Genomic DNA, 13,375 nt, shown 5'->3' with positions numbered 1-13,375 from the left:
GTGGTGGAGGACGCAGTAGAATAAAAAGACAAAATCAATGCCCCTTGGAAGAGTGATGGAGGTCCCAGTGGAATAAAAAGACAATATCAATGCCCCTTTGAAGAGAGGTGGAGGTCGCAGTGGAATAAAAAGACAATATCAATGCCCCTTGGAAGAGTGGTGGAGGTTCTAGTGGAATAAAAAGACAATATCAATGCCCCTTGGAAGAGTGGTGGAGGTCGCAGTGGAATAAAAAGACAATATCAATCCTCCTTGGAAAAGTGGTGGAGGTCGCAGTGGAATAAAAAGACAATATCAATGCCCCTTGGAAGAGTGGTGGAAGAAACAGTGGAATAAAAAGACAATATCAATGCCCCTTGGAAGAGTGGTGGAGTTCGCAGGGGAATAAAAAGACAATATTATTGACACTTGGAAGAGTGGTGGAGGTCCCAGTGGAATAAAAAGACAATATCAATGCCCCTTGGAAGAGTGGTGGAAGTGACAGTGGAATAAAAAGACAATATCAATGCCCCTTGGAAGAGTGGTTTAGCTAACAGTGGAATAAAAAGACAATATCAATGCTCCTTAGAAGAGTGGTGGAGGTCGCAGTGGAATAAAAAGACAATATCAATGCCCCTTGGAAGAGTGGTGGAGGTCACTGTGTAATAAAAAGACAATATCAATGCCCCTTGGAAGAGTGGTGGAGGTCGCAGTAGAATAAAAAGACAATATCAATGCCCCTTTTAAGAGTGGTGGAGGTTACAGTGGAATAAAAAGACAATATCAATGCCCCTTGGAAGAGTTCTGAAGGTCACAGTGGAATAAAAAGACAATATCAATGCCCCTTGGAAGAGTGGTGGAGGTCCCAGTGGAATAAAAAGACAATATCAATGCCCCTTGGAAGAGTGGTGGAGGTTGTAGTAGAATAAAAAGACAATATCAATGCCCCTTGGAAGAGTGGTCGAGGTCGCAGTGTAATAAAAAGACAATATCAATGACCCTTGGAAGAGTGGTGGAGGTCCCAATGGAATAGAAAGACAATATCAATGACCCTTGGAAGAGACGTGGAGGTCATAGTAGCTTAACAAGACGATTTTAATGCCCCTTGGAAGAGACGTGGAGTTCAAAGTGGTTTAATAAGACGGTTTTAATGCTCCTTGGAAAGGATGTGGAGGTACCAGTGGAATTAAAAGACAATATCATTGCCCCTTGGAAGAGTGGTGGATTTCCCAGTGGAATAAAAAGACAATATCAATGCCCCTTGGAAGAGTGGTGGAGGTCGCAGTGGAATAAAAAGTAAATATCAATGCAACTTGGAAGAGTGGTGGAGGTCCCAGTGGAATAAAATAACAATATCAATGCCCCTTGGAGGAGTGGTGGAGGTTACAGTGGAATAAAAAGACAATATCAATGCCCCTTGGAAGAGTGGTGGAGGTCGCAGTAGAATAAAAAGACAATATCAATGCCCCTTGGAAGAGTGGTGGAGGTCCCAGTGGAATAAAAAGACAATATCAATGCCCCTTGGAAGAGTGGTGGAGGTCGCAGTGGAATAAAAATACAATATCAATGCCCCTTGGAAGAGTGGTGGAGGTCCTAGTGGAATAAAAAGACAATATCAATGCCATCGGAAGAGTGGTGGAGGTTACAGTGGAATAAAAATACAATATCAATGCCCCTTGGAAGAGTGGTGGAGGTCACAGTGGAATAAAAAGATAATATTAATGCCACTTGAAAGAGTGGTGGAGTTCCCTGTGGAATAAAAAGACAATATCAATGACCCTTGGAAGAGTGATGGAAGTTACAGTGGAATAAAAAGACAATATCAGTGCCCCTTGGAAGAGTGGTGGAGTTCGTAGGGGAATAAAAAGACAATATTAATGCCAGTTGGAAGAGAGGTGGAGGTCCCAATGGAATAAAAAGACAATATCAATGCCCCTTGGAAGAGTGGTGGAAGTGACAGTGGAATAAAAAGACAATATCAATGCCCCTTGGAAGAGTGGTGGAGGTTACAGTGGAATAAAAAAACAATATCAATGCCCATTGGAAGAGTGGTGGAGGTTGCAGTGGAATAAAAAGACAATATCAATGCACCTTGGAAGAGTGGTGGAGGTCCCAGTCTCATAAAAAGACAATATCAATGCCCCTTGGAAGAATGGTGGAGGTCCCAGTGGAATAAAAAGACAATATCAATGCCCCTTGGAAGAGTGGTGGAGGTTACAGTGGAATAAAAAGACAATATAAATGCCCCTTGGAAGAGTGGTGGAGGTCGCAGTGGAATAAAAAGACAATATCAATCCCCCTTGGAAGAGTGGTGGAGGTCGCAGTAGAATAAAAAGACAATATCAATGCCCCTTGGAAGAGTGGTGGAGGTCACAGTGGAATAAAAAGAAAATATCAATGCCCCTTGGAAGAGTGGTGGAAGCTCCAGTGGAATAAAAAGACAATATCAATGCCCCTTGGAAGAGTGGTGGAGGTTACAGTGGAATAAAAAGACAATATCAATGCCCCTTGGAAGAGTGGTGGAGGTCGCAGTAGAATAAAAAGACAATATCAATGCCCCTTGGAAGAGTGGTGGAAGTCCCAGTGGAATGAAAAGATAATATCAATGCCCCTTGGAAGAGTGGTGGAGGTCGCAGTGGAATAAAAAGACAATATCAATGCCCCTTGGAAGAGTGGTGGAGGTCAAAGTGGAATAAAAAGACAATATCAATGCCCCTTGGAAGAGTGGTGGAGGTTACAGTGGAATAAAAAAGACAATATCAATGCCCCTTGGAAGAGTTGTGAAGGTCACAGTGGAATAAGAAGACAATATCAATGCCCCTTCGAAGAGTGGTGGAGGTCCCAGTGGAATAAAAAGACAATATCAATGCCCCTTGGAAGAGTGGTGGGGGTTACAGTGGAATAAAAAGACAATATCAATGCACCTTGGAAGAGTGGTGGAGGTCGCAGTGTAATAAAAAGACAATATCAATGACCCTTGGTAGAGTGGTGGAGATCCCAGTGGAATAGAAAGACAATATCAATGACCCTTGGAAGAGACGTGGAGGTCATAGTAGCTTAACAAGACGATTTTAATGCCCCTTGGAAGAGACATGGAGTTCAAAGGCGTTTAACAAGACAGTTTTAATGCCCCTTGGAAGAGACGTGGAGTTAAGATTGGTTTAACAAGACGGTTTTAATGCTCCTTGGAAAGGATGTGGAGTTACCAGTGGAATTAAAAGACAATATCATTGCCCCTTGGAAGAGTGGTGGATGTCGCAGTGGAATAAAAAGCTAATATCAATGCAACTTGGAAGAGTGGTGGAGGTCCCAGTGGAATAAAATGACAATATCAATGCCCCTTGGAGGAGTGGTGGAGGTTACAGTGGAATAAAAAGACAATATCAATGCCCCTTGGAAGAGTGGTGGCTGTCGCAGTAGAATAAAAAGACAATATCAATGCCCCTTGGAAGAGTGGTGGAGGTCCCAGTGGAATAAAAAACAATATCAATGCCCCTTGGAAGAGTGGTGGAGGTGGCAGTGGAATAAAAAGACAATATCATTGCCCCTTGGAAGAGTGGTGGAGGTCCTAGTGGAATAAAAAGACAATATCAATGCCATCGGAAGAGTGGTGGAGGTTACAGTGGAATAAAAATACAATATCAATGCCCCTTGGAAGAGTGGTGGAAGTCACAGTGGAATAAAAAGATAATATTAATGCCACTTGAAAGAGTGGTGGAGGTCCCTGTGGAATAAAAAGACAATATCAATACCCCTTGGATGAGTGGTGGAGGTTACAGTGGAATAAAAAGACAATATCAATGCCCCTTGGAAGAGTGGTGGATGTCGCAGTAGAATAATAAGACAATATCAGTGCCCCTTGGAAGAGTGGTGGAGGTCCCAGTGGAATAAAAAGACAATATCAATGCACCTTGGAAGAGTGGTGGAAGTTACAGTGGAATAAAAAGACAATATCAATGCCCCTTGGAAGAGTGGTGGAGGACGCAGTAGAATAAGAAGTCAATATCAATGCCCCTTGGAAGAGTGATGGAGGTCCCAGTGGAATAAAAAGACAATATCATTGCCCCTGGGAAGAGTGGTGGAGGTCGCAGTGGAATAAAAAGACAATATCAATGCCCCTTGGAAGAGTGGTGGAGGTCCCAGTGGAATAAAAAGACAATATCAATGCCCCTTGGAAGAGTGGTGGAGGTTGCAGTGGAATAAAAAGACAATATCAACGCCCCTTGGAAGAGTGGTGGAGGTTACAGTGGAATAAAAAGACAATATAAATGCCCCTTGGAAGAGTGGTGGAGGTCGCAGTGGAATAAAAAGACAATATCAATCCCCCTTGGAAGAGTGGTGGAGGTCGCAGTAGAATAAAAAGACAATATCAATGCCCCTTGGAAGAGTGGTGGAGGTCACAGTGGAATAAAAAGAAAATATCAATGCCCCTTGGAAGAGTGGTGGAAGCTCCAGTGGAATAAAAAGACAATATCAATGCCCCTTGGAAGAGTGGTGGAGGTTACAGTGGAATAAAAAGACAATATCAATGCCCCTTGGAAGAGTGGTGGAGGTCGCAGTAGAATAAAAAGACAATATCAATGCCCCTTGGAAGAGTGGTGGAAGTCCCAGTGGAATGAAAAGATAATATCAATGCCCCTTGGAAGAGTGGTGGAGGTCGCAGTGGAATAAAAAGACAATATCAATGCCCCTTGGAAGAGTGGTGGAGGTCAAAGTGGAATAAAAAGACAATATCAATGCCCCTTGGAAGAGTGGTGGAGGTTACAGTGGAATAAAAAAGACAATATCAATGCCCCTTGGAAGAGTTGTGAAGGTCACAGTGGAATAAGAAGACAATATCAATGCCCCTTCGAAGAGTGGTGGAGGTCCCAGTGGAATAAAAAGACAATATCAATGCCCCTTGGAAGAGTGGTGGGGGTTACAGTGGAATAAAAAGACAATATCAATGCACCTTGGAAGAGTGGTGGAGGTCGCAGTGTAATAAAAAGACAATATCAATGACCCTTGGAAGAGTGGTGGAGATCCCAGTGGAATAGAAAGACAATATCAATGACCCTTGGAAGAGACGTGGAGGTCATAGTAGCTTAACAAGACGATTTTAATGCCCCTTGGAAGAGACATGGAGTTCAAAGGCGTTTAACAAGACAGTTTTAATGCCCCTTGGAAGAGACGTGGAGTTAAGATTGGTTTAACAAGACGGTTTTAATGCTCCTTGGAAAGGATGTGGAGTTACCAGTGGAATTAAAAGACAATATCATTGCCCCTTGGAAGAGTGGTGGATGTCGCAGTGGAATAAAAAGCTAATATCATTGCAACTTGGAAGAGTGGTGGAGGTCCCAGTGGAATAAAATGACAATATCAATGCCCCTTGGAGGAGTGGTGGAGGTTACAGTGGAATAAAAAGACAATATCAATGCCCCTTGGAAGAGTGGTGGAGGTCGCAGTAGAATAAAAAGACAATATCAATGCCCCTTGGAAGAGTGGTGGAGGTCCCAGTGGAATAAAAAACAATATCAATGCCCCTTGGAAGAGTGGTGGAGGTGGCAGTGGAATAAAAAGACAATATCATTGCCCCTTGGAAGAGTGGTGGAGGTCCTAGTGGAATAAAAAGACAATATCAATGCCATCGGAAGAGTGGTGGAGGTTACAGTGGAATAAAAATACAATATCAATGCCCCTTGGAAGAGAGGTGGAAGTCACAGTGGAATAAAAAGATAATATTAATGCCACTTGAAAGAGTGGTGGAGGTCCCTGTGGAATAAAAAGACAATATCAATACCCCTTGGATGAGTGGTGGAGGTTACAGTGGAATAAAAAGACAATATCAATGCCCCTTGGAAGAGTGGTGGATGTCGCAGTTGAATAATAAGACAATATCAGTGCCCCTTGGAAGAGTGGTGGAGGTCCCAGTGGAATAAAAAGACAATATCAATGCACCTTGGAAGAGTGGTGGAAGTTACAGTGGAATAAAAAGACAATATCAATGCCCCTTGGAAGAGTGGTGGAGGACGCAGTAGAATAAGAAGTCAATATCAATGCCCCTTGGAAGAGTGATGGAGGTCCCAGTGGAATAAAAAGACAATATCATTGCCCCTGGGAAGAGTGGTGGAGGTCGCAGTGGAATAAAAAGACAATATCAATGCCCCTTGGAAGAGTGGTGGAGGTCCCAGTGGAATAAAAAGACAATATCAATGCCCCTTGGAAGAGTGGTGGAGGTTGCAGTGGAATAAAAAGACAATATCAACGCCCCTTGGAAGAGTGGTGGAGGTCCCAGTGGAATAAAAGGACAATATCAATCCTCTTTGGAAGAGTGGTGGAGGTCGCAATGGAATAAAAAGACAATATCAATGCCCCTTGGAAGAGACGTGGAGGTCACAGTAGCTTAACAAGACGATTTTAATGCCCCTTGGAAGAGACGTGGAGTTCAAAGTGGTTTAAAAAGACAGTTTTAATGCCCCTTGGAAGAGACGTGGAGTTAAGATTGGTTTAACAAGACGGTTTTAATGCTCCTTGGAAGAGATGTGGAGGTCCCAGTGGAATAAAAAGACAATATCAATGCCCCTTGGAAGAGTGGTGGAGGTCCCAGTGGAATAAAAAGACAATATCAATGCCCCTTGGAAGAGTGGTGGAGGTTACAGTGGAATAAAAAGACTATATCAATGCAACTTGGAAGAGTGGTGGAGGTCGCAGTGGAATAAAAAGTTAATATCAATGCCCCTTGGAAGAGTGGTGGAAGGCCCAGTGGAATAAAATGACAATATCAATGCCCCTTGGAGGAGTGGTGGTGGTTACAGTGGAATAAAAAGACAATATCAATGCCCCTTGGAAGAGTGGTGGAGGTCGCAGTAGAATAAAAAGACAATATCAATGCCCCTTGGAAGAGTGGTGGAGGTCCCAGTGGAATAAAAAGACAATATCAATGCCCCTTGGAAGAGTGGTGGAGGTCGAAGTGGAATAAAAAGACAAAATCAATGCCCCTTGGAAGAGTGGTGGAGGTCTCAGTGGAATAAAAAGACAATATCAATGCCCTTGGAAGAGTGGTGGAGGTTACAGTGGAATAAAAAGATAATATTAATGCCCCTTGGAAGAGTGGTGGAGTTCGCAGTAGAATAAAAAGACAATATCAATGCCCCTTGGAAGATTGGTGGAGGTCCCAGTGGAATAAAAAGACAATATCAATGCACCATGGAAGAGTGGTGGAGGTTACAGTGGAATAAAAAGACAATATCAATGCTCCTTGGAAGAGTGGTGGAGGACGCAGTAGAATAAAAAGACAAAATCAATGCCCCTTGGAAGAGTGATGGAGGTCCCAGTGGAATAAAAAGACAATATCAATGCCCCTTTGAAGAGAGGTGGAGGTCGCAGTGGAATAAAAAGACAATATCAATGCCCCTTGGAAGAGTGGTGGAGGTTTCAGTGGAATAAAAAGACAATATCAATGCCCCTCGGAAGAGTGGTGGAGGTCGCAGTGGAATAAAAAGACAATATCAATGACCCTTGGAAGAGTGGTGGAGGTCCCAGTGGAATAGAAAGACAACATCAATGACCCTTGGAAGAGACGTGGAGGTAATAGTAGCTTAACAAGACTATTTTAATGCCCCTTGTAAGAGTCGAGGAGTTCAAAGTGGTTTAACAAGACAGTTTTAATGCCCCTTGGAAGAGACGTGGAGTAAAGATTGGTTTAACAAGACGGTTTTAATGCTCCTTGGAAAGGATGTGGAGGTACCAGTGTAATTAAAAGACAATATCATTGCCCCTTGGAAGAGTGGTGGATTTCCCAGTGGAATAAAAAGACAATATCAATGCCCCTTGGAAGAGTGGTGGAGGTTGCAGTGGAATAAAAAGCTAATATCAATGCAACTTGGAAGAGTGGTGGAGGTCCCAGTGGAATAAAATGACAATATCAATGCCCCTTGGAGGAGTGGTGGAGGTTACAGTGGAATAAAAAGACAATATCAATGCCCCTTGGAAGAGTGGTGGAGGTCGCAGTAGAATAAAAAGACAATATCAATGCCCCTTGGAAGAGTGGTGGAGGTCCCAGTGGAATAAAAAGACAATATCAATGCCCCTTGGAAGAGTGGTGGAGGTCGCAGTGGAATAAAAAGACAATATCAATGCCCCTTGGAAGAGTGGTGGAGGTCCTAGTGGAAAAAAAAGACAATATCAATGCCATCGGAAGAGTGGTGGAGGATACAGTGGAATAAAAATACAATATCAATGCCCCTTGGAAGAGTGGTGGAGGTCACAGTGGAATAAAAAGATAATATTAATGCCACTTGAAAGAGTGGTGGAGGTCCCTGTGGAATAAAAATGACAATATCAATACCCCTTGGATGAGTGGTGGAGGTTACAGTGGAATAAAAAGACAATATCAATGCCCCTTGGAAGAGTGGTGGATGTCGCAGTAGAATAAAAAGACAATATCAGTGCCCCTTGGAAGAGTGGTGGAGGTCCCAGTGGAATAAAAAGACAATATCAATGCACCTTGGAAGAGTGGTGGAGGTTACAGTGGAATAAAAAGACAATATCAATGCCCCTTGGAAGAGTGGTGGAGGACGCAGTAGAATAAGAAGACAATATCAATGCCCCTTGGAAGAGTGATGGAGGTCCCAGTGGAATAAAAAGACAATATCATTGCCCCTTGGTAGAGTGGTGGAGGTCGAAGTGGAATAAAAAGACAATATCAATGCCCCTTGGAAGAGTGGTGGAGGTCCCAGTGGAATAAAAAGACAATATCAATGCCCCTTGGAAGAGTGGTGGAGGTTGCAGTGGAATAAAAAGACAATATCAATGCCCCTTGGAAGAGTGGTGGAGGTAGCAGTGGAATAAAAGGACAATATCAATCCTCCTTGGAAGAGTGGTGGAGGTCGCAATGGAATAAAAAGACAATATCAATGCCCCTTGGAAGAGTGGTGGAAGTTAAAGTGGAATAAAAAGACAATATCAATGCCCCTTGGAAGAGTGGTGGAGTTTGCAGGGGAATAAAAAGACAATATTAATGCCACTTGGAAGAATGGTGGAGGTCCCAGTGGAATAAAAAGACAATATCAATGCCCCTTGGAAGAGTGGTGGAAGTGACAGTGGAATAAAAAGACAATATCAATGCCCCTTGGAAGAGTGGTGGAGGTTACAGTGGAATAAAAAGACAATATCAATGCCCCTTGGAAGAGTGGTGGAGGTCCCAGTCTAATAAAAAGACAATATCAATGCCCCTTGGAAGAGTAGTGGAGGTCCCAGTGGAATAAAAAGACAATATCAATGCCCCTTGGAAGAGTGGTGGAGGTCGCAGTGGAATAAAAAGACAATATCAATGCCCCTTGGAAGAGTGGTGGAGGTGCCAGTGGAATAAAAAGACAATATCAATGCCCCTTGGAAGAGTGGTGGAGGTCGCAGTGGAATAAAAAGACAATATCAATCCTCCTTGGAAGAGTGGTGGAGGTCGCAGTGGAATAAAAAGACAATATCAATGCCCCTTGGAAGAGTGGTGGAAGTTACAGTGGAATAAAAAGACAATATCAATGCCCCTTGGAAGAGTGGTGGAGTTCGCAGAGGAATAAAAAGACAATATTATTGACACTTGGAAGAGTGGTGGAGGTCCCAGTGGAATAAAAAGACAATATCAATGCCCCTTGGAAGAGTGGTGGAGGTTACAGTGTAATAAAAAGACAATATCAATGCCCCTTGGAAGAGTGGTGGAGGTCGCAGTGGAATAAAAAGACAATATCAATGCCCCTTGGAAGAGTGATGGAGGTCCCAGTGGAATAGAAAGACAATATCAATGACCCTTGGAAGAGACGTGGAGATCACAGTAGCTTAACAAGACGATTTTAATGCCCCTTGGAAGAGACGTGGAGTTCAAAGTGGTTTAACAAGACAGTTTTAATGCCCCTTGGAAGAGACGTGGAGTTAAGATTGGTTTAACAAGACGGTTTTAATGCTCCTTGGAAAGGATGTGGAGGTACCAGTGGAATTAAAAGACAATATCATTGCCCCTTGGAAGAGTGGTGGATTTCCCAGTGGAATAAAAAGACAATATCAATGCCCCTTGGAGGAGTGGTGGAGGTTACAGTGGAATAAAAAGACAATATCAATGCCCCTTGGAAGAGTGGTGGAGGTCACAGTAGAATAAAAAGACAATATCAATGCCCCTTGGAAGAGTGGTGGAGGTCCGAGTGGAATAAAAAGACAATATCAATGCCCCTTGGAAGAGTGGTGGAGGTAGCAGTGGAATAAAAAGAGAATATCAATGCCCCTTGGAAGAGTGGTGGAGGTCCCAGTGGAATAAAAGGACAAAATCAATGCCCTCGGAAGAGTGGTGGAGGTTACAGTGGAATAAAAATACAATATCAATGCCCCTTGGAAGAGTGGTGGAGGTCACAGTGGAATAAAAAGACAATATCAATACCCCTTGGATGAGTGGTGGAGGTTACAGTGGAATAAAAAGACAATATCAATGCCCCTTGGAAGAGTGGTGGAGGTCGCAGTAGAATAAAAAGACAATATCAATGCCCCTTGGAAGAGTGGTGGAGGTCCCAGTCTAATAAAAAGACAATATCATTGCCCCGTGGAAGAGTGGTGGAGGTCGCAGTGGAATAAAAAGACAATATCAATGCCCCATGGAAGAGTGGTGGAGGTCCCAGTGGAAAAAAAAGACAATATCAATGCCCCTTGGAAGAGTGGTGGAGGTTACAGTGGAATAAAAAGACAATATCAATGCCCCTTGGAAGAGTGGTGGAGGTCGCAGTGGAATAAAAAGACAATATCAATGCCCCTTGGAAGAGTGGCGGAAGTTCAAGTGGAATAAAAAGACAATATCAATGCCCCTTGGAAGAGTGGTGGAGTTCGCAGGGGAATAAAAGACAATATTAATGCCACTTGGAAGAGTGGTGGAGGTCCCAGTGGAATAAAAAGACAATATCAATGCCCCTTGGAAGAGTGGTGGAAGTGACAGTGGAATAAAAACACAATATCAATGCCCCTTGGAAGAGTGGTGGAAGTTACAGTGGAATAAAAAGACAATATCAATGCCCCTTGGAAGAGTGGTGGAGGTCCCAGTGGAATAAAAAGACAATATCAATGCCCCTTGGAAGAGTGGTGGAGGTCCCAGTCTAATAAAAAGACAATATCAATGCCCCTTGGAAGAGTAGTGGAGGTCCCAGTGGAATAAAAAGACAATATCAATGCCCCTTGGAAGAGTGGTGGAAGTTACAGTGGAATAAAAAGACAATATCAATGCCCCTTGGAAGAGTGGTGGAGTTCGCAGGGGAATAAAAAGACAATATTATTGACACTTGGAAGAGTGGTGGAGGTCCCAGTGGAATAAAAAGACAATATCAATGCCCCTTGGAAGAGTGGTGGAAGTGACAGGGGAATAAAAAGAAAATATCAATGCCCCTTGGAAGAGTGGTGGAGGTTACAGTGGAATAAAAAGACAATATCAATGCCCCTTGGAAGAGTGATGGAGGTCCCAGTGGATTAAAAAGACAATATCAATGCCCCTTGGAAGAGTGGTGGAGGTCGCAGTGGAATAAAAAGACAATATCAATGCCCCTTGGAAGAGTGGTGGAGGTTCCAGTGGAATAAAAAGACAATATCAATGACCCTTGGAAGAGTGGTGGAGGTCGCAGTGGAATAAAAAGACAATATCAATCCTCCTTGGAAGAGTGGTGGAGGTCGCAGTGGAATAAAAAGACAATATCAATGCCCCTTGGAAGAGTGGTGGAGGTCACTGTGGAATAAAAAACCAATATCAATGCCCCTTGGAAGAGTGGTGGAGGTCGCAGTAGAATAAAAAGACAATATCAATGCCCCTTGGAAGAGTGGTGGAGGTTACAGTGGAATAAAAAGACAATACCAATGCCCCTTGGAAGAGTTCTGAAGGTCACAGTGGAATAAAAAGACAATATCAATGCCCCTTGGAAGAGTGGTGGAGGTCCCAGTGGAATAAAAAGACAATATCAATGACCCTTGGAAGAGACGTGGAGGTCACAGTAGCTTAACAAGACCATTTTAATGCCCCTTGCAAGAGACGTGGAGTTCAAAGTGGTTTAACAAGACAGTTTTAATGCCCCTTGGAAGAGACGTGGAGTGAAGATTGGTTTAACAAGACGGTTTTAATGCTCCTTGGAAAGGATGTGGAGGTACCAGTGGAATTAAAAGACAATATCATTGCCCCTTGGAAGAGTGGTGGATTTCCCAGTGGAATAAAAAGACAATATCAATGCCCCTTGGAAGAGTGGTGGAGGTCGCAGTGGAATAAAAAGTTAATATCAATGCAACTTGGAAGAGTGGTGGAGGTCCCAGTGGAATAAAATGACAATATCAATGCCCCTTGGAGGAGTGGTGGAGGTTACAGTGGAATAAAAAGACAATATCAATGCCCCTTGGAAGAGTGGTGGAGGTCGCAGTAGAATAAAAAGACAATATCAATGCCCCTTGGAAGAGTGGTGGAGGTCGCAGTCGAATAAAAATACAATATCAATGCCCCTTGGAAAAGGGGTGGAGGTCCCGGTGGAATAAAAAGACAATATCAATGCCCTCGGAAGAATGGTGGAGGTTACAATGGAATAAAAATACAATATCAATGCCCCTTGGAAGAGTGGTGGAGGTCACAGTGGAATAAAAAGTTAATATTAATGACACTTGAAAGAGTGGTGGAGGTCCCTGTGGAATAAAAAGACAATATCAATACCCCTTGGATGAGTGGTGGAGGTTACAGTGGAATAAAAAGACAATATCAATGCCCCTTGGAAGAGTGGTGGAGGTCGCAGTAGAATAAAAAGACAATATCAATGCCCCTTGGAAGAGTGGTGGAGGTCCCAGTGGAATAAAAAGACAATATCAATGCACCTTGGAAGAGTACTGGAGGTTACAGTGGAATAAAAAGACAATATCAATGCCCCTTGGAAAAGTGGTGGAGGACGCAGTAGAATAAGAAGACAATATCAATGCCCCTTGGAAGAGTAATGGAGGTCCCAGTGGAATAAAAAGACAATATCATTGCACCTTGGAAGAGTGGTGGAGGTCGCAGTGGAATAAAAAGACAATATCAATGCCCCTTGGAAGAGTGGTGGAGGTCCCAGTGGAATAAAAAGACAATATCAATGCCCCTTGGAAGAGTGGTGGAGGTTACAGTGGAATAAAAAGACAATATCAATGCCTCTTGGAAGAGTGGTGGAGGTCGCAGTGGAATAAAAAGACAATATCAATCCTCTTTGGAAGAGTGGTGGAGGTCGCAGTGGAATAAAAAGACAATATCAATGCCCCTTGGAAGAGTGGTGGAAGTTGAAGTGGAATAAAAAGACAATATCAATGCCCCTTGGAAGAGTGGTGGAGTTCGCAGGGGAATAAAAAGACAATATTAATGCCACTTGGAAGAGTGGTGGAGGTCCCAGTG

Source organism: Phyllobates terribilis, unplaced genomic scaffold (genome assembly GCF_046119375.1).
Source record: "Phyllobates terribilis strain yellow unplaced genomic scaffold, ASM4611937v1 Scaffold_82__1_contigs__length_6685932, whole genome shotgun sequence".
In the NCBI taxonomy this organism is placed as follows: Eukaryota; Metazoa; Chordata; class Amphibia; order Anura; family Dendrobatidae; genus Phyllobates; species Phyllobates terribilis.
This window is presented reverse-complemented; position numbering follows the sequence as displayed.